Below are 23,402 nucleotides of genomic sequence, written 5' to 3'. Positions count from 1 at the left end.
AAAAAAAAAAAAAAAAAAAAGGAAATCACAAAAGAAGAGCAAATGAAACCCAGCAGTAAGAAATAATAAAGATGAGAATGGATATTACTGAAATTGAAAACAGAAAAATAATAAGAAAAACAAAAGTTGTTTTTATGAGATCAGTAATATTAATAAACCTCTAGACAGTCTGATCAGCAAAAAAAATAAAGAATACAAAATACCAAGCCAGGCGTGGTAGCTCATGCCTGTAATCCAAACACCTTGGGAGGCTGAGGTGGGCAAATCATCTGAGGTCAGGAGTTCGAGACCAGCCTGGCCAACATGGCGAAACCCCATCTACTAAAAATACAAAAATTAGCCAGGTGTGGTGGCGCATGCCTGTGGTCCCAGCTACTCAGGAGGCTAAGGCAGGAGAATCGCTTGAACCTGGGAGGTGGAGGTTACAGTGAGCCAAGATTACGCAACTGCACTGTAGCCTAGGCGACAGAATGAGACTCCGTCACAAAAAAAAAAAACAAAAAACAAAAAACAAAAAACCACTATCAGAAGAGAGGCGTCATCACTATGGATTCCAGAGAAATTAAAAAGGCTAAAAGAGGAGGGGTGAAGAATAAGGTAATAGTATGAACAACTTTATGTCAATAAATCTGACAATTTGGATGAAATACACAAATTATTTGAAAGATGAAATACAAAGTTCACTCTAAAATAAATAATCTGAACAGCCCTAAAAGGAATTGAATTTTTAGTTAAAAATCTTCAAAGGAAACTCCAGGCACAAATAGTTTCAATGGAAAATTCCTCCAAATATTTAAGGAAGAATCGATGTCAATTCTATACAAACTCTACCATAAGTTCAGATATTTAAAAATTACCATTAGCAATAGTATCAAAACCAAGAAATACTTAGGTATAAATCTAACAAAAGATGTGAAGTCCCTCACACTGAAAACTTTTCAACATTGCTGAGAAAAAAACATTTGTTAAAGACCTAAACCTTTAGGGAGACATACAGTGTTCATGGACTAGTAGATTCAAAACGATTAGTATCAATTCTACGCAAATTGACCTACAGATTCAATTTAACCCCAATCAATATTCCAGCAGGACTTTCTGTAGAAACTGAGTGACTCTAAAATTCATATAGAAAGACAAAAGACTTAGAATACTCCAAACAACTTTGAACTGAAAGAACAAACTTGGAGGCCTCTACAAAGGAACAATAATCAAGACAGTGTGACACAAGCATAAAAACAGACATCAAGATCAAGAGAACAGAACAGAGTGCAGAAACAAACCCACACATATGTGACCAACCAATTTATGACGAAGTGCAAAGGCAGTTCCCTGGAGAAAGAACAGTCCTTCCAACAGAATGGTACTTGGAAAACCAGGAAGAAAGAAAAAAGAAGAGGAGGAGGAGGAAAGAAAGGAAGAAGGAAGGAGTTCATCTACAAAATGAAGTTTAAAAAAGGAGGTGGAAGAGGGGGAAGAAACAAGAGAAGGAGGACGAGGAAGAAAGAGGAACAAAGAACAACTACTTTGATCCATTCCTCGCACCGCATAAAAAAATTCAGAATAGCCAGGAGAGGTGGCTCACGCCTGTAATCCCAGCACTTTCGGGTGGGCCTGAGGTGGGTGGGTCACCTAAGATCGGGAACTCAAGACCAGTCTGACCAACATGGTGAAACCCCGTCTCTACTAAAAATACAAAATTAGCCGGGCATGGTGGTGCATGCCTGTAATCCCAGCTACTAGGGAGGCTGAGGCAGAAGAATTGCTTGAACCCAGGAGGCAGAGGTTGTGGTGAGCCAAGACAGTGCCACTGCACTCCAGCCTGGGCAAAAAGAGTGAAACTCCACCTCAAAAAAAAAAAAAAAAAAAAAAAAAAAAAATCAAAATAGATCATAGGCCTACAGGGGAAGCCTAAAACTATAAAACTCAGAGAGGAAAACACAAGAAGAAAATCTTTGCACCCTTGGTTTAGGCAAATACCTTTAATATATCTACCACAAATACAATCTATAAAAGAAAAGCTGATAAATTGGACTTCATCAAAACTGAGAACTTTTGTTTTCCGAGAACTTTTGTTTTCAAAAGACATGTTAAGATAATGCAACGACAAACCACACACAGAGAGAAAACATTTGCAAATCATGTATCTGATAAAGGGCTTGCTTGAATCCAGAATATACAAAGCATTCGCAAATTTCAGTAAGAAAACAACCCAATTTTCAAATGGGCATGGGTCAAGTGCGGTGGCTTATACCTGTAATCCCAGCACTTTAGGAGGCAAAGGTGGGAGCAACACTTGAGCCCAGGAGTTCAAAACCAACATAACAAGACCTCATCTCTACATTATTTAAAAAAAAAAAAAAAAATTAGCTAGGCTTGGTGACACCTGCCTGTAATCCCAGCTACTCAGGAGGCTGAGGCAAGAGGACTGCCTAAGCCTAAGAGTTGGAGGCTATGGTGAACTAGGATTGCAATGCTGCCCTCCAGCCTAGGCAACAGCAAGATAACCCCAACTCTAGAAAAAAATAAATAAAATAGGCAAAATATCTTAATAGTCACTTAACCAAACAAGACGTACAGATGGCTAGCAAGCACATGAAAAGATGCTCAACATCCGTAGTTATTAAGGAAATGCAAATTAAAGCATGAAGAGGTGGGGCACGGCAGCCCACGCCTGTAATCCCAACACTTTGGGAGGCTGAAGTGGGTGGATCACGTGAGGTCAAGAGTTCGAGACCAGCCTGGTCAACAAGATGAAACCCCGTCTCTACTAAAAATGCAAAAATTACATGGGTGTGGTGGCAGGCGCCTGTAATCCCAGTTATTCAGGAAGCTGAGGCAGAATTGCTTGAACCCAGGAGGTAGAGGTTGCAGTGAGCCAACATTGCACCACTACACTCCAGTCTGGGCGACAGAACGAGACTCCATCTCAAAAAAAAAAAAAAAACCATGAAGAGAAACCACTTACTAGAATGGTTAAAATGAAAAAGAATGACCATACCAAGTGATGGCAAGTGTGTGAAGCAACTGGAACTCTCCCAGTGAAAATGTAAAGTGGTACAACTTCTTTGCAAAACAATTTGACGGTCTCTTTAAAAACTGAATATATACCTACCATATAACCTGACCATTCCATTCCTAAGTATTTAACCAAGAGAAATAAAAGCATATGTCCATACAAAGACTTGTTCATAGTACTTTTATCTGTAATATCCAAAAGCTGGAAACAAACAGCGTCTATCAAGAAGCAAATCGGTAAGTTGTGTACAGCCAATAATGGACTACTACTCAGCAATAAAAAGGAATAAGCTATTAACACATTGCACAGCATGGATGAATCTCAAAATAATTATGTTGAGTGAAGAAGCCAGCATGTACTCAAAAGAATACCTATTGTATGACAATATTTATATAAAAATCTAAAAAATGCACTTGCAGCTGTCATGACAGAAAGGGACGGGGGTGGGAGGGATTACAAAGGAGCACGAGAAAACATTTGAGGCGACGATATGCTGTGTTCATTATCTTGACTGTGGCGACGGTTTCACAGGTTTATACATACATGAAAACTCAAATTTGGCCAGGCGCAGAGGCTCACACCTGTAATCCCAGCACTTTGGGAGGCTGAGGCAGGTGGATCACCTGAGCTCAGGAGTTCGAGACCAGCCTGACCAACATGGAAAAACCCCATCTCTACAAAAAATACAAAATTAGCCAGGCATGGTGGCGCATGCCTGCAATCCCAGCTATTTGGGAGGCTGAGGCAGGAGAATCGCTTGAACCTGGGAGGCGGAGGTTGCAGTGAGTCGAAATCACACCATTGCTCTCCAGCCTAGGCAACAAGAGCAAAACTCTGTCTCAAAAAACAAAAAATTTGGCCAGGCACGTAATCCCAGCACTTTGGGAGGCTGAGACAGGCAAATCCCGAAGTCAGGAGATCGAGACCATCCCAGCTAACATGGTGAAACTCCGTCTCTAAAAATACAAACAATTAGCTGGGCATGGTGGTGGGCGCCTGTAGTCCCAGCTACTTGGGAGGCTGAGGCAGGAGAATGCTGGGAACCGAGATGGAGCTTGCATTGAGCCAAGATGGAGGTGGAGCTTGCAGTGAGCTGAGATCGTGCCACTGCCCTCCAGCCTGGGCGACAAAGCAAGACTCCGTCTCAAAGAAAAAAAAAAAAACTCAAATTTTACACTTTATGTATAATTTATTATAAGTCAATTATACCTCAATAAGGCTGTTTAAAAAAAAATAACTATCATGAAATAGATTTCTGTTTAAATAAACAGGAAACAATCTTGAGGTCAAAAGATACTGACCCCAAGGCTAAAAATCTAGGCACCTTGTGTTCTAGGACTAGATATGCCTGGAACTGAAGAACTAAATTGAATCACGGCCCACCTAACGTGCTTGCTCCTCTGGAAAAGACAGCCTTGGCCTACCAGATCTCACCTCTGCCATCCATACAGGAGTTAGGTCCTTTTCATAATTATAAACCCAGGGCTTGCCCCATGACCGGTACTGAAGAACTATCTGATGAGTGAATCAGCAATTGGCACGAGCTCTTCTGGCCTTTAGGTCTCCCTCAGCCACAACTAACCATTAGATCAAGAATCTGGAACCCTCCATTCTTCCTCAACATATTCTAGGTCTTCAGTTTTATGGTAAAAATTTCTAATTTCTTACTATTTTGCGATAAAAATGGAACATGAATGGAACTGGAGGACATTATGTTAAGTGAAATAAGCCAGGCACAGAAAGACAAACTTCACATGTTCTCATTCATGTGTGGGAGCTTAAAAAAAATTAAATTCATGGAGCTAGAGAGTGGAATGCTGGTTACCAGAGGCTGGGAAAGGCAGAGGTGAGAAAAAGAGGTTGGTTAATAGATACAAAAACATAGTTAAAGGAAATAAGGAATAAGGTCTAGTATGACTATAGTTAATTATAGTTTATTCTATACTTCAAAATAGAGTAGAATCAGAATGTTCCTAACACAAGAAAAGTGATAAATGCTTGAGGTGACAGATACCCCAATGACCATGATTTGATCATTACACATTTTATGATTGTATCAAAATATCATATATACCCCATACATGTAACTACTGTGCCACAAAGTTTAAAAAAAATTTTTTTAAAGACTAATGCAGAAAAAAGAAAAAAAAAAACCCTCTAATTTCCCAAACTATATTGAGAAAGAGTTCATTCACTGAATAGAAATCTAGCAACAGAACATTCTTTTTTATTTTTTAGAGATGGACTCTCACTATGCTGCCCAGGCCAGAGTACAGTGGTGGCTATCCACAGGCACAATCACGGTGCCTCAAAGTCAAATGACACTCTCACCTTAGACGACAGGCCTGAGCTACTCCACCCAGCAGAACATTTTAACAGTGTCCATTCTGTTAAAAAAAAAAAAAAAAAAAAAAAAAAAAAAAAAAAACCTATGGTTTTGTTCAAAGTAAATTCATAGCTCACATCACAGCCCTCCAAATCTATGCCCTAACACATCATACCCTAGGCCTAGAAAAACTTCATTGCACTACCTTAAATTATTTTTGAAATAGTTGAGTAAGAAGTAGTAAGTAACAACCCCGTGGGTTTTCTTTCTCCATATCCATATCTCCTCCAAAAGCAAATGTCCTGATGTCAGCCAAGTCTTCTCTGGCAAACAGGGCCCCTTCCCCCACGCACCACATCCATCTTGCCTTGCCTTGCCTTGGCTGCTTCTAAGTAGTGCTTGTCACTCCTGGCTTCCTATATATTGGTACACAGTAAACCTATATATACATATATTGATATATAAGTGAAGCAGCCAGGTGCAGAGGCTCACGCCTGTAATCCCAGCACTTTGGGAAGCCGAGGCAGGTGGATCATGAGGTCAAGAGTTCAAGACCAGCCTGGCCAAGATGGTGAAACCCCGTCTCTACTAAAAACACAAAAATTAGCCAGGTGTGCTGCGGGTGCCTGTAATCCCAGCTACTCTGGAGGCTGAGGCAGAGAATTGCTTGAATCCGGGAGGCGGAGGTTGCAGTAAGCTGAGATTGCACCACTGCACTCTAGCCTGGACAACAGAGCAAGGCTCTGTCTAAAAAAGTAAAGTTTCCTGAGGGCACAGGTCATGTCTTCACTGTTCACTCCTGTGTTCCCAGAGCATAGCAGACCACACTTAGTGTCCGTAACTCAAACACACTCAAGGAATACTTCTTCTCTCCACTCTCTAATCTATGCATGTCTGGGAAAGGCTCCTAAGGCCCAAACAGCCTTCCTCTTTGAGAAGTGCCCATTTGGCCACTTCATGAGTGCCACCTGCCCTGCCCCAGGCTGGGCCAATGAGAAGAGTCTGTAAGGTGATGGGAGTGGGAAGATCCACGCTAGCCAGACTGAGACAGTCACTTTAAGTTCTGTGCACCCTGAGGCAGAAAGAGGAAAGGGGTAAGACCAGAAGGGCTGAGAAAGCGGAGCAACACCCTTCACAGTCCCATGACCCCAAGGATGGCTGTGCTTCCTCCCTGGGCTCAGGGAAAAGTTCCTCCTACAGCTACTCCTTACAACCAGAAGGCTCTGGCTAAAATAGCCCCCATACGAACTTTCTGTCCTTTTCTTTCTTTCTCCAAATACTTTTAAAAAATAGTTATCAAAAGAGGAAAAATAAGCTATCAGCAGAATGACTGTCTTACTACATCCTGAACACAGCTGGGCTCCCAACTGCTCGGTCTTAGTCCATGGTATCCCCCTCCCCAGGTCTCAAGACACACCAGGAACCCCTCCCTAAACTCCCCTTAGTCTGCCTCCTTGGCGTAGCCCTGTTTTCCCAAGCAGCTCTTCTCTGTTCTTTTCTTCACACCTTGACTAGGGTCAGCACACTTTTCCCTCAAGGGCCACGTAACTATTTCCAGCTTCGCAGGTCACCCTCTCTCGCCACAGCTGCTCAACCCTGCTGCTGTGGAGCTAAAGCAGCCGCAGATATACGGGAACGCATGGGCATAGCCATGTCCAATAAAGCATTAGCAAAAAACAAAACAAAAAAAGGGGCCAGTTGCAGGTGTAGTTTGCCAAACCCTGTTCTAGAGTATACATATAGGGACATTTTACATACATGTAAATGTTTTGTTTTTTTGAGACAGGGTCTCACTCTGTCACCCAGGCTGGAGTGCAGTGGCATGATCACAGATCACTGCAGCATAGACATCCTGGGCCCTAGTGATCCTCTTGCCCCAGACTCCCGAGTAGCTGGGACTACAGGCGCATACCGCCATACCAAGCTAATTTTTTTTTTTTTTTTTTTTTTAGTAAAGACAAGGTCTTGCTATGTTGCCCAGGCTGGTCTCGAACTCCTGAGCTCAAGCGATCCTCTCACTTCACACTCTCAAAGTTTTGGGATTACAGGCATGAGCCACTGTGTCTGGCCAAGGGACACATCTTTATTGCTGTCCCACACTCCATATCACCAACACTCCACACATGAAGGCATTCACTAAATGCCTGATAAACTGCACAGCTCAAAATCTTCCCATATTCTGCTAGCAGACAACAAAGTGTCAAAAGTTCTCCAATAGGGAAGGTTTTCTCCCTTCTTGATCCACCTGTCAAGCCAGGTCTATTCTGGAAGCAACTGAAGATGTGGATCACTCATTAACATTGGCACCTACTCTGTGCCAGGCAGTTCTCCGGGTGACAGGGCTGTGGTAATGAACAAAGCAAGTCAACTCCAGGACATGACAGAACTTGCATCCAGCACAGCACGCCAGATGGTGACTCCGACAGGTCAAACTGGCATTGCTTTAGCTGGACATCAACACTGCGTTTCCATGGCTACGCATGGTGACTCATGCCTGTTACCCCAACACTTTGGGAGGCCAAGGCAGGTGGATCACTTGAGCCCAGGAGTTCGAGACCAGCGTGGGCAACATGGGGAAATCCCAGCTCTACTAAAAATACAAAACATAAGCCAGGTGTGGTGGTGTGCAGGCCTCCTACTCAGGAGGCTGAGGCGAGAGAATCACCACAGCCTGAGAAGCCAAGACTGCAGTGAGCCATGATAGCACCACTGCACTCCAGCCTGTCTCAAAAAAACAAAACACCACCAACAACAAATAACTGCCTGTCCTTTCTCAATATCCTCCACAGTCTCTCTGTAAAGCATTAAGAGCAATTTCCGCCACATATAGAGTTGCTTAAAAACAGTCACCCTTGGCCGGGCGTGGTGGCTCACGCCTGTAATCCCAGCACTTTAGGAGGCTGAGGCAGGTGGATCACGAGATCAGGAGTTCAAGACCAGCCTGGCCAAGAGGGTGAAACCTCGACTCTACTAAAAATACAAAAAAATTAGCTAGGCGTGATGGCACATGCCTGTAATCCCAGCTACTCTGGAAGCTGAGACAGAGAATTTCTTAAACCCAGGAGGCAGAGGTTGCAGTGAGCCGAGATTGCACCACTGCACTCCAGCCTGGGTGACAGAGCGAGATTCCATCTTAAAAAAAAAAAAAAAAAATTCACCCTTGGCCAGGTATGGTGGCTCATGCCTATAATCCCAGCACTTTAGGAGGCCAAGGTAGGAGGATCACTTGAGGTTAGGAGTTAGGAGTTCGAGACCAGCCTGGACAAGGCAAAACCCTGTCCCTACTGAAGTACACACATTAGCTGGGTGTGGTGGCACACATCTGTAATCCCAGCTACTCAAAAGCCTGAGACACAAGAATCATTTGAACCGGGGAGGCGAGGTTGCAGTGAGCCAAGAACACATTACTGCGCTCCAGCCTGTGCAACAGAGCAAGACTCTGCGTCAAAAAAAAACAAAAAACAAAAAAAAGTCACCCCTTTCCACTAATGGCTTTACAAGGTCCTGTCCCAGGCCTTCTGGTGATGACTGTCACCTTGCTGTAGCATGGCAGAGGTAGGCCACCTCCTCTTAGCCAATGGATTGTTGACACTTTATGAAACGATCCATGCCCACAACATGCCAGCCGCAGTACCAAAATAAGAACGGCCCCATCCTGGCTGACATGGTGAAACCCTGTCTCTACTAAAAATACAAAAAAATTATCCGGGGCGTGGTAGCACGTGCTTATAGTCCCAGCTACTCAGGAGGCTGAGACAGGAGAATCACTTGAACCCAGGAGGCAGAGGTTGCAGTGAGCCGAGATTGTGCCACTGCACTCCAGCCTGGACAACAGAGCGAGACTCCATTTTTAAAAACAAAACAAAACCTGCCACATCGGCAGTTCCTAGACTTCTTCATTCTAAGACACCTTAATACACTTAAAATTATTGAAGACCCCAAAGAGCTTTTATTTATGTGGGTTATATCTGTCAATATTTACTGTATCAGAAATTAAAACTGAGAAATCTGGCCAGACACAGTGGCTCACGTCTGCAATCCCAGCACTTTGGGAGGCCAAGGTGGTCAGAACACTCGAGGTCAGGAGTTCAAGACCAGCCTGGCCAACATGATGAAACCCTGTATCTACCAAAAAATACAAAACTTAGCTGGGCGTGGTGGCACGCTCCTGCAGTCCCAGCTACTCCGGAGGCTGAAGTGGGAGAATCACTTGAACCTGGGAGGTGGATGGAGGTTGCAATAAGCCAAGATTGCACCACTGTATACTCCAGCCTGGGCGTCTGAGTGAAACCCTGTCTCCAAAAAAACACTTGAGAATTTTTTTAAACACAAGAATCCCAAGCCCCTGCTCAAAGGTTTTAACTTTTTATTAGAATTATCAAATGCTCATGATTCCACTCATAGGCATGTACTCAAGAGAATTAAAAGCAGAGACTCAAACAGATGCTGACACACCACTGTTCCCAACAGCATTATTCACACCAGCCAAGAGGCAGAGACAACCCAAGTGGCCAGAACAGATGAGAGGATAAATAAATGCGGTATATCCATACAAAAGAGTATTATTCCGCCATAAAAACAGCAGGCATGTAGTACCCCATGGGCAACCAAGTAATGGTGTACTGTGTCGCTTCAAAAGTGAATGTGGGGCCCGGCCTGGTGGCTCACACCTGTAATCCCAGCACTTTGGGAGGCTGAGGTGGGCGGATCACCTGAGGTCAAGAGTTCAAGACCAGCCTGGCCAACATGGTGAAACTCCGTCTCTACCAAAAATACAAAAATTAGCCGGGTATAGTGGCACATACCTGTAGTCCCAACTACTTGGGAGGCTGAGGCACGAGAATCACTTGAACCAGGGAGGCGGAGGTTGCAGTGAGCCAAGGTTGTGCCACTGCACTCCAGCCTGGGCAACAAGAGCAAAACTCTGTTTTTAAAAAAAAAAAAAAAAAAGTGAATGTGGGCCAAGCACGGTGGCTCACCACACTTGTCTGTAATCCTAGAACTTTGGGAGGCCGAGGCAGGTGGATTACTTGAGGCCAGGAACTCAAGGTCAGCCTAGCCAACATAGTGAAACCTCATCTCTACTAGAAATACAAACATTAGCAGGCGTGGTGGCACACACCTGTAATCCCAGCTACTCGGGAGGCTGAGGCACAAGAATCGTTTGAACCTGGGAAGCAGAAGTTGCAGTGAGCCGAGATCGCATCACTACACTCCAGTCTGGGTGAAAGAGTGAGACAAAAAATAAAACACAAAAGTGAATGTGATCAGCCATCAGCCATAAAAAGGAAGAAAATTCTGACACACGCTACAACATGAATGAACCTGGACAACATTATGTTAAGTGAAAGAAGACAGACACAAAAGAGGCAAATAATATATGATTTCACTCATAAGAGGTACCTAGAGTAGTCAATTTCTTTTTTTTTTTTTTGAGACGGAGTCTGGCTCTCTCGCCCAGGCTGGAGGGTAGTGGCCGGATCTCAGCTCACTGCAAGCTCCGCCTCCCGGGTTTATGCCATTCTCCTGCCTCAGCCTCCCGAGTAGCTGGGACTACAGGCGCCCGCCACCTCACCCGGCTAGTTTTTTGTATTTTTTAGTAGAGACGGGGTTTCACCATGTTAGCCAGGATGGTCTCCATCTCCTGACCTCGTGATCTGCCCGTCTCGGCCTCCCAAAGTGCTGGGATTACAGGCTTGAGCCGCCGCGCCCAGCCGAGTAGAGTCAATTTCGTAAGGATGGAAAGTAGAATGGCAGTTGCCAGGGACTAGGGGTGAGGAGAATAGGGAGTATTGTCTAATGAGTATAGAGTTTCTGTTTGGAACGACAAAGAAGTTCTGGAAGTGGGTAATGGTGCTCGTTGCATAACATTCTGAATGTTCTTAGTGCCACTGAAATAACTGTACACTTAAAAATGGTTAAAATGGGGCTGGGCATGGTGGCTCATTCCTGTAATCCCAGAACTTTGGGAGGCTAAGACAGAAAGATTGCTTGAAGCCAGGAGTTTGAGACCACCCTGGACAACATAGTGAGACTTCATCTCCACAAAAAAATAGAAAAATTTGCCAGACATAGTGGCATGCACCTATGGTCCTAGCTACTCGGGAGGTTGAGATGGAAGGATTGCTTGAGCCCAGGAGGTCAGGGCTGCAGTGAGTTATGATTTGATTGCACCACTGCACTCTAGCCTTGGCAACACAGTGAGACCCTGTCTCTGAAAAAAAAAAAGATAAAATGGTAAATTTTATGTTATATATATTTTACCACAATTTAAAAAAGAAATGAAATACTGACACATGCTATAACATGGATGAACTACGAAAACATAATGCTAAGTGAAAGAAGCCAGACACAAAGGACAACATATTGCATGATTCCATTAGTATGAAATGTCTAGGCCGGGCGCGGTGGCTCAAGCCTGTAATCCCAGCACTTTGGGAGGCCGAGACGGGCGGATCACGAGGTCAGGAGATCGAGACCATCCTGGCGAACACGGTGAAACCCCGTCTCTACTAAAAAATACAAAAAAACTAGCCGGGCGAGGTGGCAGGCGCCTGTAATCCCAGCCACTTGGGAGGCTGAGGCAGGAGAATGGCGTGAACCCGGGAGGCGGAGCTTGCAGTGAGCTGAGATCCGGCCACTGCACTCCAGCCTGGGTGACAGAGCAAGACTCCGTCTCAAAAAAAAAAAAAAAAAAAAGAAATGTCTAGAATGGGCATATCTATACAGACAGAAATTGCCACAGGCTGTGGGCAGGGGAACTGGGGAGTTACTGTTTAAAAAGTATCAAGTTACTGTTTGGAATTTTTAAAAAGTTCTGGAAATGGGTAGTGGTGCTGGCTGCACAACATTCTGAATGTTCTTAAAGCCACTAAATTGTATACTTAAAAAGTGGTAAACTGTATGCGTATTTTACCACAATAAAAAAATTTTTTTTTTTTTAAAAAACAGAGGCCAGGTGGGGTGGCTCATGCCTATAATCCCCGCACCTTGAGAAGCCAAGGTAGGAGGATCACCTGAGTCTAAGATTTCAAGACCAGCCTGGGCAAGATAGCCAGACCCTGACTCTACAAATAAAATAAAATAAAAATTAACCAGTTGTGGTGGTGTCTGTCTGTAGTAATACCTACTCAGGAGGCTGAGGCAAGAGGATCTCTTGAACCCACGAGTTCAAGGTTACAGTGAGCTGCGACCTGGCCACTGCAGTCCAGCCTGGGCACCAGAGTGAGGCACCGTTCTTAAAAAAGAGACAGAGAGAGAGCGAGCAAGAAAGAGAATCCCAAGCATACATCCCATTAGCTGTCAGAGCAATGATGTCATCACACATCAAACAGTCTCTGGAAATGCTACTTTATGCTTGTGAGAATGAGAGAAAGAGGCAAATGACACCTCGGTATTATTATGAAAACAGTTTTGACCTCATGGAGCCCCTAAAAGGGTCAGGGAACCCCCCAGAGACCCGTGGACACACTTAAGAGAGCTACTGCTTTGGGTTATGCAAAGCTTGGGAATTAGTGGATTCATGCCCTGCAGAAACCCACGTGTCTCTGCAATACAGATTCTTTCTCTAGATTCAATTTCTTCTTTGTCAGCAAGTCTTAGCCTTGTTTTAAATTATGTAAACTGAGCTGTCTCAAATTACTGTGTGAAATTTAGTATGCTGCATAAATTGTTTAGAATTGATTTCTCCTCAACATGTGCCCACAAAGAACAAGAGGGAGACAGAGTACCAGCAGAAGTACACATGTCCACAGCTACATCACTAAGAAAATCAAAACACTCCCAGCAAAGAAATGCAAGAGAAATTCCAGCCCATCTCGCACTACTCACAGCCCACTAGGATAGGTCTCCACTAGAGCGGTCTGAGACCCATCAGACACAGGCTCCCACACCTGGGGCAGGGGACACTCATGCCTTGCTGGAGTGCCCAGAAGGTTCCAGCATCCCTGGCAGGCCTGCTCACACCTGGGCAGGAAAGCCTCACTGCACATTCTGCCTTGGACAGAGCTGGCAGCTGCTTCCCAGTGGGGCTTTCCCAAAGGTCATTTCACCCTCCATACGAGTCGCTACTAGGAAAGGACCACATTTCAAAGCAGCAGCAGCAGAGGGGAGAGGGTTTGAAAGTCAAGGGCTGGCTGGGCTATTGTAACAGGTGACCATGCAGCTCTAGGAGACCAGAGCTGTGGATGCTGGGTTCTGCCCTGGGCCAGCCATCTCTTCTCCAGATGCCCTCAAGAAGGGACAGAGGGCCGGGCGCGGTGGCTCACGCCTGTAATCCCAGCACTTTGACAGGCTAAGGCAGGTGAATCACCAGAGGTCAGGAGTTCGAGACCAGCCTGGACAGTATGGCAAAACCCCATCTCTACCAAAAATACAAAAATCAGCCGGGTGTGGTGCTGCATACCTGTAGTCTCAGCGACTTGGGAGGCTGAGGTGGGAAAATTGCTTGAACCTGGGAGGCAGAGGTTGCAGTGAGCCAAGATCGTGCCACTGCACACCAGTCTGGGCGAGAGAGAGAGACTCCACCTCAAAAAAATAAAAAAATAGAAATAGGAGAGACCACTGTTGATAGCAAAATAACTAAAAGACAAAACAGAGGGCATATTGCTCAGTGACCTTCTAAATGGAGCGGTCACCTCTGTCCTGAGACAAGAGAGTGAATAATAAGTGCCTTGAATGGGGCCTCAGAGATGGCCAACATCTGAGCCACCAGGGGCCATGGGGCAGGCCTCCGGCAAGCATCCATCCTGAACAAGTGCTACCCAGAGGGGAAGGGAGCGATGTGTGCTCTGGAAGACACGCTGTACTCCAGGGCCCCGAGGGACTTTGGGACCAGACAGCTTCACGGGATGTGCTGTAACTCCAGAAAGTGACGCAGCTGGCGATGGAGGGGCAGATCATCAGAATACCAATCTGCATTAACACAGAGAGCAGACCTGGGAGGGCAGAGCTAGGAAGTGAGGAAAGGCAGGACCTGGCATTCCAAACAGTGCACAGACCATTCCAGAACCAACTGTGATCATATCACAAACTCCCTGCCTTCTCTACAGTGCTTAAATGCCATCTGCCCTTTTATGGGGTCCAAGGGCCACCTCTAGCCTTCCCTCAAAGCCCCACACCCAGGTTCTTGGGGGTCCTGGCTCACCAGTCCCTGCAGCTCTCCCCTGCAGCCCATCTAGCTTCTTCCCCATCGCTGCCACTGCCCCATAGCACCAGCAGGCCAGCAGCAACCTCTCCGCCCCTGTGGCTTCCTGGAACCATGCAGGGAGATTGGCTTGGAAAGAGGCCCCAGAGATCTGTCGCAAGACAAACAGCAGGCTTCGGCTCCTGGCCCGTGCAATCCCACTCAGCCTTGCCAGGCTGCTTCCTCCATCTGTAAAGCATGGAGGTGATCATCCTGTCCTGCCTATCCCTCCTGACTTCCACGGAGGTCATGAAGCCCAAAGGAGAAAATCACTCCAACAATGCTCCGCTGCTCAACTTTCACACACGCCACCCCTAGGAACAATTCTGGGAGGTCCTCTGAAGAGGTAAATGCTCTGAGAGGGACCCATAGGGGCAAAGAGAGGACGGGAGGCAGGAACCATGGCTAGGGGCTCTGTGCAGTTTGACCTGCCACTGCGTCGCAGCAGCGAGGTGCAGTGAAGACTGCTGCTACCTGGAGGCCTGGGCATCCTCTGCACTGGCAGCCACCAGGCTGTAGCACAAAGAATGCCAGCATCTGAACTTCAAGCCACAAGGAGCTCAGGGACCAGCCGGCTCCTCATCCACGGGGGCCCAGAGTTCAAAGGGGAGCAAGACATGCATGACTCGTGGAAAATGATAGGATTGGAAGTTTCATTAGCAAAATGTGAAGGAGGGCCTGAAGCTGTTCTATGTGTTGAAACTCCTATCTAGTCCAGTCAGCTCGCTTCTCAGAGGGGCTGACCCACCTGCTCAGTGTCCCACATCAAGTTGGCAGCAGCAGAATGGGCATCAGAGGCCAGGTTGTGGGCTCTTTCACCCAAATCCCTATCCCTGAAGCCAGCAGAGCCCCTGGCTGGGGCTCTGCGTTCTGACTCCTCAGAGGACCAGGTCCAAATTTTCCAGTTCTGAGCCATTTCCTTCACTGAGACAGCAGCCAGTGGAGCCTCTGGGGGCTCACTACACAAAGCCCAGGGATATCAGAGCCCCACCACCAGTCTGGCACAAAGCCAAGGATGTACCAACATATTGTACTTTTTTTCCCTACCAGTGGCCAGTTACTAGAATGAAATATTTTAAACCTGTAAACACTCTTGCTGTAGTTTTGAAATATGCCCACAACTTCTTTGATATGGCTCCCTAAATGGCAGTAGCTCCCCAAACACATAACTACCAAACCCATTTCCAAACAGCCCCTAGGCCAAGTGGAATCTCTAAGTGAAGGCTCTACCCTCAGTCACTCCTCCTCTGGACCCTGGAGCTCCTGACTCCCCATCACCATCACTGGAGGCAGGTGGTCAGCTCTCCTGTGACAGTGGAGAGGGAGTAGGGTTGCCAAGCGCTAGGGGAGTGCCAGCCACTTTCTCCCACAGCCCAAGGGGTCACAACACTGACGCTGGGGAACACCACACAAGAACAAAGGGACAAGGCCTATGCTTCAGCATTTACTTCTCATAAATAACAAGCATTTTCTACCTCCAGGAGATGAAGGGACCATCACCTGCTACCATCTATCTGTAGATGCTATTCAACCAAAACACTGGCTCAGCTGCTCTGCCCTGTGACTTCTCCTTAGGCAGATGTTTGGGGAAGAAGGCCCTGTTTAAAGTAAGTTATCCTAGAAAAGAAGGGAAGGTCCTAAGAAAAAGGAAGTGATCATATAAGATTAAAGAGGAGAAAGGCAGGTCTGCCAAGCATATCTATTCCATAAGTGCCACTTTCAAGAAAAGAACAGCAACCTGCAATCAGTCTTTATTTCATGGGGGTTCAGGCAGGAGGGGCTACATACTTGGGAATAAGACCAGGGCAGGAAGGTGGGACAGAACTGGAGTGAGAGTTATCTCACATCTGACGTAAACATCAGCCAGCAGTTTCATCCAAAATTCACACCACATTTCGATCACAGCTACAGGATAGCACAGCCAATTTCTCTGAGAAAGAACAGCTGTAGCCAAATCAGATTCCTGAATGCTCATTTTGCATGTGCCAGGCAGTATATCAAGTGCTTAGAATACATTATTATGAATCCTTAAGACAACTCATTTGCTCCTTCCATGAACACTGCCGTGTACCTCCTAGGGACCAGGTGCTGTGCGGGACACAAGTGAGAAGAGCGGGATGAGAAAAAAAAGGTGTCTCCGCCCCCACGAAGCTCAGATTCTACTAGGGAAGAAGAAGATCTTTGTAACCTTGGGGTAGGCAAAGATTTATTAGACAAACACGGAAAGCATGACCGTAACAAGAAAAACTGATAAATCAGACTTCTTCAAAATTAAAAAAGTCTTTGATCAAAAGCTTAGTAAAGATACACAGACCACATTGAGCACAGTAGCTCACACTTGTAATCCCAACACTTTGGAAAGCTGAGACAGGAGGATCACTTGAGCCCAGGAGTTGGAGACCAGCTTGGGCAACACAGGGATCCAGTCTTCACAAAAATTAAAATTAAAAATATTAGCCACATATGATGATGCACACCTGTGGTCCCAGCTACTCAGTGAGGGTGAGGTGGGAGAATCACTTGAGCCAGGGAGGTCAAGGCTGCAGTGAGCTGTGATCCTACCACTGCATTCCAGCCTGGGCAACAGAGACTTTATCTGAAAAAAAAAAAAAAAAAAGATGCACAGACCAACAGAACAGAACAGAATACAGATATCAGAAATAGACCCACACAAATGTAGTCAATGGATTTTGACAAAGGTACAAACACAATTCAATGGAAAAAGTATAACCTTTCAACAAATGGTACTAGACAATTGGACTCCACATATCAGAAAATGAACCTCATACTTTGGGAGGCAGAAGTGGGAGGACTGCTTGAGCCCAGGAGTTCAAGACCAGCCTGAGCAACAAAGCAAGCTCTCATCTCTACCAAAAAAAAAAAAAAAAAATTAGCTGGCTGTGGTGGTACGCATTTGTAGTGCCAACTACATGGAAGGCTGAGGCAGGAGGATCACTTGAGCCCAGGAGGTCAAGGCTTCAGGGAGTTACGATTATATCACTGCACCCCAACCCGGGTGACAGAGCAAAACTGTCTCAAAAGGAAAAAAAAAAAAAACCTCCTTAATCATCAGGGAAATGTAAGCCAAAACCACAATAAGCTATCACCTCACCCATTAGGATAGCCACTGTCAATCCCAAAAACAAAACAAAACAACCCACAAGTGTTGGCAAAGATGTGAAGAAATCAGAACTCTTGCACATCGCTGGCAGGAATCTAAAATGGTACAGTCACTATGGAAGACAGCATGGAGTTTCCTTAAAAAATTAAAAATACAATTACCACATGATCCAGCAATTCCACTTCTGGGTATATACCCCAAATTAATTGAAGGCTAGGTCTCAAAGAGATATTCACATACCCATGCTCATAGCAGAGCTACTTACAGTAACTAAAAGGTGGAAGCAATCCAAGTGCACACTGAATAAGCAACATGCAGTACACGCACACAGTGGAACACTATTCAGTCTCAAAAAGAAGCTCCGACACATGCTACAACATGGATGAACCTTGAGGTGAAATAAGTCAAACATAAGAAGACAAATACTGCATGATTCTACTTATATGGAGTATCTAAAGTAGTCAAACTCTTAGAAACAGGAAGTAGGACGGCGGTCGCCAGGCTGGAGAGAGAGACACAAGGGAGGGTAGTTACTCAATGGGTACGGAGTTTCAGTTTTGCAAGATGAAAACATTCTAGAGATCTCTTGCATAACATACATACTCTGGCACTACCGAACTGAACACTGAATGAACTGAACACTGAATTGAGTGGTTATGGTGGTATATTTTACCCTATTTTATTAAAAAAAAAAAAAAAAAACTGGGGTAGCAGTGGGGCCACCTAACCCTGAAAAGCACACATAAAATACGGAGGGATTTTAAAGTCCTAAGGATAATACTACAACTGAACGAAGTAACTCCTGCAAGAAAGCACGACTAGAAATCTGAGGCATCTAAAAGGAGACTGAGCCTACAGCCCAGCCATGGGCAGGCAGCTCTGCCCAGTTCCTCCCTTGTCTAGCAGAGTGGGTCCAAACTTTAGTGTGATCACCACAGGGAGTTACACTCACAAAAAGCACATGTCCTATGATACAGGGTCTTTAAAGAACGTTCAAAGGAAACATGCGCAGTCTGAAAGCTTCATTTCCTGCGCTTATTTCAAAACCTAAATTGAGCACAAGATTTAACACACCAAAAACTCTATCCAAAAAGTGGGGTTACAGGTAAGGTTAATGGAGCTATTACATGCCAAGTGCTGATCAGGGTGCCTGATGCTCAGAAACAGGGATGGGGTGGGGATGATAATGATGACAGCATCAGCTAAGAACCAAGGCAGGGACTGCAGGAACAGGCTGCGGGGAAGTGTCAGCTTTCTGGGGGCATTTGCGTGGACACAGCAGGGGTGGGGACTGAGGAGTCAGGGCTGCGGCACCTGTAGCCTGCTGAAACAATGGGAAGAAGACAAGAAAAGCAGGGTGGGGAGGTTCACACTGAAAAGGTGGGAGGAGAGCCTTACAACAAATACCTAATGCATGCAGGGCTTAAAACCTAGATGATAGGTGCAGCAAACCGCCATGGCACATGTATACCCATGTAACAAACCTGCACGTTCTACACATGTATCCTGGAACTTAAAGCAAAATAAAATTAAATTTGAAAAAAAAAAAAAGAAAGAAACGGAGGAAGGAGAAAGACAAGGAGTCGATGGAAAACGAGCCGAAGACTTCCCTTGAAGCTGTGCAATATCACAGCATGAGCTCTATGCTGCCCAGGTTTCAAATACTCACTTCATGACTTTAAAAGCTGTGTGACTTTAGCTAAGTCACTTAGTCTCCCAAGCTCTGTTTCTTCATCTGTAAAATGAGGTTAATATGAGTACCTACTTCCTATAAAAAGGCATCATCACACAACAGCATTAAGCTAGAATTTCATTAAATTTTTTGTTGGTTCTAAGCATTTTAGATCTATTTTTTCTGTTAAGTAATATCCGTTTTATATTCAGTTATACGAAACTTTTTCCCTTTAAAATACCTTTTCCTCATCTGTTACTTTCATGAGTGTTTCTTAAGAAGTAATACATCCACATGGTTGAAAATCCACAAAGTCCATCCATACAAAAGAAAGTGACTCTCTAATAAGCCTCCCAAGCTTCTGGAAACGTACAGATCGCTTTGAATGCAATTACTGTATGGTGAGATCACAGAGGGTGGTCACCAGCTGGCCTGAATTGATCACCCAAGCCCAAAGAGACAACACAGCACCAGTGTCCACACAAGATGCTGGTGCAGTCAGAACTGTGAACACTAGCGATGCTCAACCCCATGAAAAGGTGCCCGGTTCTTAGGCAGGAGGCCCCAGGTGGTGGCGCTCCACTTAGCTCCCTTTGCCATACAGCTCTTTCATCAGCTTTTGGAATCACGGTGCAGGAGGCAAAGCATGGGGCTCAGGACAGCAGTCCTGAGTTTCCTGTTCTTGCTTCTACTTAAAAGCTAAGCGATGCTACCAGGCAAGCTAATTAACCTCTCTGGGCCTCAGCATCCTGATCTCCAAAACAGACCTACCACCTGCCCCACTCATCACCCCTCCACAATGAGTCTGTCAGGTAAAGGGTGTGCACAACTACACCCAAACTCCCAGGCCAACCTCAGGCCCTGTTTCAGACAGCTCCCCCATATCACTGCATGCCCAAAGCGATCAGACGGACAAGAAACACAAAGGGTGATGGCTGGGGGAACTGAGACCCTATTACACCAACAAGCTCACAATGTCAGCACTTGGGCCCAAATAGCCCTTGAACATGTAAACCCCCACTTTTTTTTTTTTTTTTTTTTTTTGTCTCCAGGAAGAAACTGAAACTGAAAAAGTGATTTGCCAAGAGTTTTGACAAAAGTACGTCAACCAAGGCTCAGGACTCTCAGAAATGAAAAATAATTATTTTTAAAATATCCAATTATTGGCCAAGCATGATGGCTAATGCCTGTTATCCCAGCACTTTCAGAGGCTGAGGCAGGTGGATCACCTGAGGTCAGGAGTTCAAGACCAGCCTGGCCATGATGGCAAAACCCCATCTCCACTAAAAATACAAAAATTAGCCGGGCGTGGTGGCTTGCACCTGTAGTCCCACCTACTGGGGAGGCTAGGGCAGGAGAATCTCTTGAACCCGGGAGGCAGAGGTTACAGTGAGCCAAGGTCATACCACTGCACTCCAGCCCAGGTGACACAGCGAGACTTCATCTCAAAAAAAAAAGAAAAGAAAAAAAGAAAGAAAAAAAATTTACCTAGGAAAATAATAAAACCTGTTCAAAACTGAGATGCTTCCTTACCAATTAGTGTAATGAAAGAGGGGCTTGTTATAATACTGAGGTTACAGTAAATACCACTCTCAATATTATTTAATAAACATAGTTTCAAGTCAAAACAGGTTTTTTTTTGTTTTGGTTTTGGTTTTTGAGGCAGGTCTTGCTCTGTTGTCTAGGCTGGAGTGCAGAGGCATGATCTCGGCTCACTGCAACTACTGCTCACTGGGCTCAAATGATCCTCCCACCTCAGTCCCCTCCAAGTAGCTAGGACTACAGACGTGCGCCACCATACCCAGCTAATTTTTCTATTTTTTGCAGAGATGCCATATTGCCCAGGCTGGTTTTGAACTTCTGGGTTCAAGTAATCCACCCACCTCAACCTCCCAAAGTGCTGGAAATTTCAGGTGTGAACCACCCTGCCCTGCCACAACACAGTTTTGAACCTAATTGTGTAAGAGAATTAATCCAAGTGGCTTTTGAACCCAAGACTCTTGAGTATACACCATCAGTCTGAAAACACAAAGAGCTAAAAAAAAAAAAAAATTAAACTCTACTTAGTAGGTCTGCTGTTACTAGTGGTGTGAATGCAGCACTTCTGAAACGATTCTGTGTGCAGTATAAGACTAAGCAAATGAGGAAACCTACTGATGCTGTTGGGAGCCAGGGTTCTCACTGTAGAAAAAAAGAGAAACAAACATGAAACAGAGAAAGCAAGACCCTGTAATGCTGGATTGGAACTAAAGAAACAGTATGGGCCAGGCGCAGTGGCTCACACCTGTAATCCCAGCACTTTGGGAGGCCGAGGCAGGTAGATCATGAGGTCAAGAGATTGAGACCATCCTGGCCAACATGGTGAAACCCCATCTCTACTAAAAATACAAAAATTAGCTGGGAGTGGTGGCGCATGCATGTAGTTCCAGCTACTAGGGAGGCTAAGCGGGGAGAACTGCTTGAACCCGGGAGGTGGAGGTTGCAGTGAGCCAAGATCAGCCACTGCACTCCAGCCCGGCAACAGAGGGAGACTCCGTCTCAAAAAAAAGGCCGGGCGCGGTGGCTCAAGCCTGTAATCCCAGCACTTTGGGAGGCTGAGGCAGGTGGATCACGAGGTCAGGAGATCAAGACCATCCTAGCTAACATGGTGAAACCCCGTCTCTACTAAAAAAAAAATACAAAAAAAAAAACTAGCCGAGCGTGGTGGTGGGCGCCTATAGTCCCAGCTACTCGGAGGCGGAGGCGGGAGAATGGCGTGAACCCGGGAGGCGGAGCTTGCAGTGAGCCAAGATCGCGCCACTGCACTCCAGCCTGGGCGACACAGCGAGACTCTGTCTCAAAAAACAAAACAAAACAAAACAAAAAACAGTATTAACTTACACAGGCACAGACACATGCACGCATACACACATGCACACACAGAGACAGACACATGCACATAGAGACATACCTCTTGGGCTAGACTGAAAAGATGGAGTTGTAGCATACTCTAGTAGCTAGCAACAAACACACCTACCACCAAAATCCTGCTTTCTAAATACCATCTCCCACCAAAAGGAACCAGCGCTCTGTGGAAAAATGCCCCGTTCCAGTCTGGGGCAGGTAAGGTACAAGATGAGCCTGGTAAAAAGGAATGTTCCAATTGATGAACACATGTCAGAAGGCAACATGCTCCATCCTGAAGGGGCCAGGTGAAGGGGTTTCCACTTGCCAACTCAATTACAATATAAGCCCCAATGTGAACTATGACAACAACAGGTTATAACACACTAAATAAAAAGAAGACTCCATGAGTCCATACAGAGAGTAAATAAAAAGGAATTCTGCAGGAGAAGGCTCTATTTTATAGAATACCAATAAAAGTAGAAAGAATAAGATAAAATCACCATTTAGCAACAATCATAATGGTAACCGATTCAGGCAGGAATTATCAATGGATGCTTAAAACCACCTGACAAAGCTATCTACCTCCCACAGAGTCCTTGGCCAATCACAATGGGGAAAAAGCACCTTTACAGCAGAGAAACCCTGTAGACAGCACTTGACCAAGTGGTCAAAGTGAACATCACCATTTCTGGGACAAGCTAGCGGCAGGCACCTCCTGATGGGATGCACTGAGGACTGAATGTCCTGCAGTGTTGCTCCTCCCAAAACTGAGCGGACTCAATCTTACCACAAGGAAACAACCTGATAAACCTCACGCGAGGAAGATATTCTATAAGCACTGGCCTGTACTCTTTTAAAAATATGCATGTTGGTTGGGTGCGGTGACTCACACCTGTAATCCCAGCACTTTGGGAGGCCATGGTAGGCAGATCACCTGAGGTCAGGAGTTTGAGACCAGCCTGGCCAACACAGCGAAATCCCATCTCTACTTAAAATACAAAAATTAGCCAGGCATGGCGGCAGATGCCTGTCATCCCAGCTACTTGGGAGGCCAAGGCAGGATAATCACTTGAACCCAGGAAGTAGAGGTTGCAGTGAGCTGAGATCACGCCACCGCACTCCAGCCTGGGCATCAAGAGCAAGATTCCGTCTGGAAAAAAAAAAAAAGAATGAAGTTAGACAATCCTGCCCCAACCC

The 23,402-nt window shown here is 45.5% G+C and overlaps 1 protein-coding gene across 1 annotated transcript in view; it reads right to left on the bottom strand.

Annotated features, from left to right (window-relative positions):
• The window catches only part of LOC108518383 (integral membrane protein DGCR2/IDD), an 89,098-nt gene that overhangs the window by 57,643 nt on the left and 8,053 nt on the right, over positions 1-23,402 (bottom strand).

The sequence above is a fragment of the Rhinopithecus bieti genome, unplaced genomic scaffold (assembly GCF_001698545.2).
Source record: "Rhinopithecus bieti isolate Rb0 unplaced genomic scaffold, ASM169854v2 scaffold_44745, whole genome shotgun sequence".
NCBI lineage: Eukaryota > Metazoa > Chordata > Mammalia > Primates > Cercopithecidae > Rhinopithecus > Rhinopithecus bieti.
This window is presented reverse-complemented; position numbering and strand designations above follow the sequence as displayed.